We start from the raw sequence: 7,342 nt of genomic DNA, 5'->3' as shown, positions 1-7,342 counted from the left end.
AAGTCCCCCCGCGGCTCGCCCGCTCTGCCAGGCCCGAAGCCCCCACACCTCACAGACGGCAGGACAACAAACCCACCACCTGGAGGCTCGGAAGGGCTCGGCTTTATTGTCTGAATGTGGCAAAACAGGCCAGCTCCCCCCTCCAACCCCGCCTCCCCCGCCCTCCGGCTTGCCTGGTGGCTGGCTTTTCTTTCCTCGGCACCCCCACCCCACCCACCGCCCAATTTCTTAAAAAATCGGTTTTCCATTTTTTCCCCCTCGGCCAGGGGAATCCGAAGCGGCGTGGTCAATTCGGATCAAGAATCGGAACAGAGGCTTCCGGAGAGATCCGAAGCATGCCCCATTAAAAACAAAAAACAAAACAACAACAAAAAAAAAACAACCGGAGGGGGGGTTAGCGCTCAGCACCCTCACAGTGCGATCCACCCGCCGCTTAAGCAAGGGCCAGCTTTCCCTTTTTGTGCTTTTGGCCAAAGAGACAACAGGCGGTCCTTTGACCACTGCTGAGGTATTTGAATGGTGAAAACGCAGGAGTAAGTTGCAACTTGAGCAGGCCTGCTGAATCAATGGGGCTTGTATGACCGGCCAACCCCCCCCCCCCCTTCAATGGGCCTACTCTAGTTGGGACTTACTACTGGATTCTGGCCATCCTTTATAGTGATGTAAAACAATGTGTCACCCCACCCCATCCCTAAAGGATGCTGTGACCCGTTTATAAACAGCTGAAATTAAGTTGACTGGTATTAGAGGCTGTGTCTGAATAACATTCCTCTGGGAGTGAATATTACTGTGCACAACTGCTTCTATTCCTTATTACAAAGGTAGGGGATTTATTTCTTTATTCAATGCGTGTATATCTTGTTTTCCCTTCCAATTAGCTCAGGGTGGCCTGCGTGGCTTCCTTTCCCCTGCATTATCCTCACAACAATCCTCAGAGGCAGGTCAACCTGAGAGAATGTGTTACTGGCTCAAGGTCGTCTGGCGAGTTTCCTGCCTTCCTGAGGACTTGAACCCTGCATCTGCCAAGTCTCGTGAAACTCTCTCACCACCTTGTGTGAAGGACTGCAGGTTACAGGGAAAGTTGTGCTCCTATGAAGATTTTTTTTTTGGGGGGGGAAAGAGGGCCTGACCATTAAATGCAGAGTTATGATCTCTCCTTCCTCCTTTCTTAGTTTCCTTATTTGCTTCGAGTTTTGCTGAGAGAAAGAAACGTCAGCGCCTCCTTTTGCATCATTTAAGTGGCGATCGAAGCAATTCAATTAAGAGAGGGAAGACGTCCGGTTCTCTGGTAACTGGAAATTGCGTTTCTCTGGATGCACATCTTTATCTTGAGACTGAAGGGGTGGGGGTGGGGTTGGGCTGCTGAGTGGGTTAGATGCAGATGAAATCAATAATAATACATATGGGTTGTCTTTTTCTCCCCTTTCCCTTTTCCCTCACTTCAATAGTAGCTCAGCCCTGGGGCAAATAAAAGAAGCAGTTGGAAGTCAACACCCCATTTCCCCTTTTGTGGACAGGAGTGCTATGCAAGGTCGTACTGGGATTGCCCTGGTTTTCTCCGAATGTGAGATCAGGTTTGGGGGATGCCTGACCACTCATGTGTAGCATTTTGGACAGGAAGGTTGGCAAGTGCCTTTTCCTCCTGCTCAGACATCATCATCTGCATCACCTTTGCCTTTATCTTGGAAGGTCGATATTCCTTCCTTAATAATCATGTGCCTTCAAATCAATTCTGACTCATGGTGCCCCTTTTCAGGCTTTTCCAGTTAGAGAATACTCAGAAGTGGTTTATCATTCTCTTATTCTGGGCATGCTCTGGAACTGTTCCCAAGGCCACACAGACTAGCTCTACACACAGGGGGCACGGTGGGGAATAAAGCTCCCAACATCTGGTTCTGCAGCCAGATACCTAACTGATTGAATGATCCAGCCAGCTGTCTTCCTCCCTTAGATAGCTAGAAATGGCCTGATTCCAACAGCAGAGAGATACAGGGCTTCTTTGAGTTCAGTCTGCTGTATATTGCCCATTTTCTGGAGTTACTTTCAACCAGTGGCCTACATCTCACTTTCCATGGGGGCTGAAGGGTCCTGATGAGTTTAGCTATAATCTAGGAATTGTTAACATATGCATTGCCTGCAAAATGCACTGGTTGGCAGGGCAATTTACAAATGCTTCATTTCAGCCAAGGAAGCTGATCACACACACGTGTCCTTCTGTGGGTTAGGATCTTTCCTCATTAAGCTAAATGACACCCCCCCCCTCTTTTGTGGGGAGAAGCACTGCTATGTTTTTCTGTTCAAACAATAAAACTGGGGTAGGTGTGTGTGGGGGGGGGGGCAGGACAGAAGATCACTCCTCAGAATCGAAGGTTACCCAAGATGGTTCTTCAGCCCCCATGTGCATAAACCAGAGGTGGGAAATTTTGGTCTTTCTGTTATTTTGGCCTATGAATTCCACAGTCTCTTGCATATGTAGGGTGGGCCTGATGGGTGTTGTAGCTGAAATATTTGGAGAACCAAAGGTTTTCTGTTTTTGACATAATGCTATGATATGGAATTGTCAAACCATATGGTTTTGTTTGTGGTGTGTTACTGTAAGAGAAAAACCGGAGAGGGAAAAATACTAAAAACAACATTTCTAAGCTTGACAAAAATATGCCTCATGCTTACCTCAGCATTTCCTAAAATGTTATGTATCATGAGAAGGGCCAGGATCCAACTGGTAATTTATGCTTGAGTAAGTTATGATGGCAAATTGCAGCAAATTGATGGAGTGTTGGTTTTGTTCTGGAATGCACCTCAGTAATTTGCCACCAGGACTTATGCCACCATTTCACTTAATAATAATTGTGTGCCGGCATCAACTCAATTCTGATGTATGGCAACCCTTTTCATATACAGTATAATGATATGTATCTTGTGCTATATTATCAGTGGTTTCTCTGATACGTGTTTATCAGAAGCCTTTCCTGGATTTGTGTGTAACCAAGAATGAAAAGGATTTCCTATTTATGAGGTAAGTACAGTATAAGAACTTTTGTGATGTGTCCACCTGACCCAATTTTCTACATGCCAGGATACTTCAAATAAAGGGAACATTTGCCATTCCAGATGTCTGGGATTTCAGCTTCCAGGAACCTCAGCTGCAGTGGTCGATGGAAATAGATAAAGAGAGTTAGTTGCATTTTTAAACAGCTGGAAGGGTAAAGGTTCTTCACTCCTGGGAGACTGGGTACATGTGGTCCTGCAATGCTATGAATGTGGTTCTTAACTACAAGGAAAGAGGTCTGTTCCATAGCTGTGCATGCTAAAGAGCCTCATGACACTGTGGTTAAACTGCAGTACTGCAGCCAAAACTCTGCTCACAACCTGGGTTCAGTCTTTCATCCTTCTGAGGTCAGTAAATGGAGTACCCAGATTGCAGGGAGGTGGCGGTGGCAATGTGTAGCCTGCTGAATTAAATTGTTAACTGATTTAAACACTATGGGGCAGTGTATAGACAGCACACTTTACTAAGAGCACACATCTTAAGAATGGAGGTAATAGAGATGACTTCATGTGTTGATAATATTAATACAGCTATGAGATGTATAAAAGCAACTGGAAGGCCTATTTAAAATCAACAATAACAACACCACTCGGTTTTTATTTTTGCAGTTGGAATATTCCCAGAGAGAAATCTTTGAAACTGGCTGTGTATTTTGCCTATCTGCAAATCTGGATTCCCCCCCTCCAGAAATGTACAACAGTGCCCCCATCCTTTAATAATGCCCTGGATTTATAGACAATTCTGAGGGCATTGTAACCAGCACTTGACAAAAGATTTTTCCCCCCCTGACTAGAACAGCTGGAATCTCCCAGCCAATATGGTTACTAGCCATATTGGCTAGTTAAAGGGAACTATATACTAAAATAGTAACTTTTACAAGTTTTGATTCTGGCAATCGGAACAACAACAAGAATAACTACAAAAGAGCTAGCTTACTAGTAGATCAGGGGTATGCAAGGAGAGATTGCAAGAGAAAAAAAATCTCATTTGCCTTCAGAAGTTTATGTATTGCACAACTGCTGTGTGAGACACATACTGTACTTTTTTCTTAAGTAGAAATCTTATTTGTGGATTAAAAGGATGCTCAATATGTTAAATTTGACTGATTGAAAGGTAAATGTGCTGAAAACCAAAGTCCTAATCCAGTCATCAAGGCTCAATTAAAAAAACCCACAACGACCCATTTCTTAGGCCATACAGCTTATTCCTGGAAGATGCGGCAAGAAAGTAATATATCTGAGCATGAACAGAGTTTTTTTTTTCTTTCTTTCACTGTATGACCACAAAAATCCCCTTCGTTCCTGACTTGGATAAATGATATTAATATTCTTGAGCAAGTCTAGAACATCTACGAGGTCGAATCCCCAAAGAAGTTCTCTTGCACAAGCCCTGCTGAAAGGAAACAAAGTTACAGGAAAAGCTTTGTGGCAGACTCTGTTCTTGTCTCCAGAACTTCCTATTTCAGGAACCAAACATATTTCAAGTACTGTACTATGAAAGGACAACAGAAGTAAAATCTAAATATTTGCTGTTGAGAAGTTTTTTGAAAAGTTTTAAAAAAGGAACTATCTGGTAATTTTTGAGAATAATATACTGTATGTACTTGGAGAAGAATGTCTCTCTTCTTGCATGCATCCATTGCACCTGCAAAGATCCAGAAAGCATTCTAGTCAAAATATTATGCTGAATTTCAATTTAAACACATCCTTAATCCTTCCATTTTTAAATCAGTGTGATTTAAAAGTGCTTACTTTGATGCATTGTGGCTTCAAATTTGTGATGTGGGATAACTTCCCTTCCAAAACATTTAACTATATGTGAGGTAGAAGTTAAGTATTTTTTTAAAAGGTTAATCAACTATATTATTGTTTTTAGCTATTCTCAACACTGAGTAATTATTTCAAGCATTTATGCTTCCAAATGTGAAATTATGAATCCTGTGTCATATGCAGCATCTGGCAAATTTCTTGTTTCTTTTCTTCTTCTAAAATAACAAAATATTTTGTATCAAACTGAATTACAGTTCGGAGCTTTTCTTTCTAGGCTTTTCTTTCTGTAACACACAATGCTTCTTAAAAAAATTCTAGAATTTCTCTTGGGACCTTTGAAGTTGTAGGGATATTTAACACAATGGTATAAATAACTCCATTTCATTTTATTTTGCCTGAATAACGTTTGTTGAATGGTACCTCCATCCCCAATTCTGCCCCAAACCTTTTCTCATGGGTAAGACTTGCTGTTTATTTTGATTTGTCACAAATACTAGGCGTTGTTTGAAAAGTGTTAAACTTAGCAGGCCCGTGTAGATAATGTGAGGCAGGTCACAGGGAATGATAAAAAGTAAGATAGGGTGGGAATCAACCTTCTGTGGAATCACTCTCCCCCAGCTCTGCTGCAACCTATCATTTAGGGACACAATAAATAGAGGACATTGTGTATAATTAAAATGATGCTTGAAAAATAAACATATATTTGATTGCCCAATATTTATTTGAAATGATTCATGCTGAAGTTGAAACAGGACTACCCGTTCTTGCAAAGAGTCGATGGTATCAGCATGAATAATGTCATGGCATTCAAGGACCTAATTTGCAGAGCTGAGGGGGAAAAAAGGTGATTTTGGGGGGAGTACAACTCCCAGAATCTCTCAGCTGGCTCAGGAAATGGAAAATTCTGCATCTTGTATGCTGAAAAAGTAACATTTTGCAGCTCTGCATACCTGACCATACAGACTCAATGAGCAGTGGTTGAGAGTGGTTCAATTTGGGAGCTGGAACTAATGTCTCAGGCGATGGTCAATTCTACTTTCTTACACTGCTTTCTGCATGTCAGGCTCTTTTTAGTGGACTGGGAGTGTTTTCTTTTGTTCTTGCCCTCAGACCTAGCCCATACAATTTGCTGCCTGAGGTGAAAAAATGAGACGGTGCCCGTCCAATTCCATATACAGATTGGCCAACACAAATCAGAGTTGAATATTTCCTCAACACAGTGGTGATGGGAGAGTGTCCTCTACATCCTCTAAAGGGGAAAAGGGAGCTAGTTTAGGGAGTAGTCAGTTTCCTCTCACAAAACTTTGCTTCACAGCATCAGACATCTGAGGCAACTAGCTTGTCCTCTATCTACAATATCTCAGAAAACTTAATAATAAAAACTGTGATTTATGGCAACCTGTTCCAGAGTTCTTTAGGTAGAGGGTACTGAGAAGTGGTTTACCTATCCCTTACTTCGGGGAATACTCTGAGACCATGTACCGTATTTTTTGCTCCATAAGACACACCTTTCCATAAGACGCACCAAATTTTTTAGGAGAAGAAAACAGGAAAATATAATCTGTTTTCTTTGCTCCATAAGACGCACAGACTTTCCACCCCCCCTGTTTTGTGGGAAAAAAGTGCGTCTTATGGTGCGAAAAATATGGTAGTTGGTTCCAGACCACATAAGCCACCCTTTTTCTACAAGGCACAGTGGCAGATTGAACTTCTGACCCTTCAGTCTGATTACATGTGCTTCTTGCTAATGAAAATGTATCATTATCCTTTTTGTGTGCCCTCTTAATCTTTCTATGGAACCAAAAGATGTTTCGTACCTCTCTATTCAGTCCTATGAAACTTAGAGATGGCAGTTTTGTGCATCTCACCCAGCCATTTCCCCTCCTACAGACATAATCCAGTGACAAGCCTGTTTCTTGGAACATGGCTAACAGAACATTTTGTTACATTTCTATGATACGCCAAATTGAAGCTCTCTGGGTTGTTTGCAAACCAGAGCTGTTTTTGCTGTTGTGTGACATCAAATTAATTCCGATTTATGGCAGCTCTAGTTTTGTCTTCAAAGTATGTGAGATGCTCAAGGAGTGGTTGACCATTGATACCCTCCAGTGTGTTTCCATGGCTGAGCAAGAATTTGAACTTGTGTCTCCCAAGTCTTGGTCTGACATTCCACCCACTGTGTCACACTGAGTCTAAATGCACACCGATAGTATCTCTCTCTCTCTCTCTCTCTCTCTCTCTCTCTCTCTGAAACCAAACACAAAACTGAAAATAACATCATACAGAATAAAATCCAAGTAAAATCAACAGTACCATGATTTGAAAAGCCAGGATGTACTTTTTAAAAAAAAATCTAAAATGCTTTTTTAATAAGAGAAACTTTTGAGAGAATAAAAATATCTTCAGTTAGCATGAAGAAAACTATGATGTAGATATAAGGTGGAGAGTAAATCTCACCCAACTCACTTTATTTGGTGAAAGCCCTTGGCAAGAAGGTCAGAGAAAAAGGTGGCCAGAAGGGGAT

At 41.8% G+C, this 7,342-nt stretch overlaps 1 long non-coding RNA gene across 1 annotated transcript; it reads left to right on the top strand.

The window, feature by feature from the left end:
* The first annotated feature begins 222 nt into the window (after positions 1 to 222).
* Positions 223 to 7,083, top strand: LOC144586352 (uncharacterized). The gene is made up of 2 exons (XR_013541133.1): positions 223 to 3,016; positions 3,658 to 7,083. It is a non-coding gene; the product is annotated as an uncharacterized LOC144586352 (long non-coding RNA).
* Positions 7,084 to 7,342: the final 259 nt, after the last annotated feature.

This window comes from Pogona vitticeps, chromosome 2 (genome assembly GCF_051106095.1).
Source record: "Pogona vitticeps strain Pit_001003342236 chromosome 2, PviZW2.1, whole genome shotgun sequence".
NCBI classification, from domain to species: domain Eukaryota; kingdom Metazoa; phylum Chordata; class Lepidosauria; order Squamata; family Agamidae; genus Pogona; species Pogona vitticeps.
Note: the sequence above shows the minus strand (reverse complement) of the source record. Positions and strands in the feature narration are given on the sequence as shown.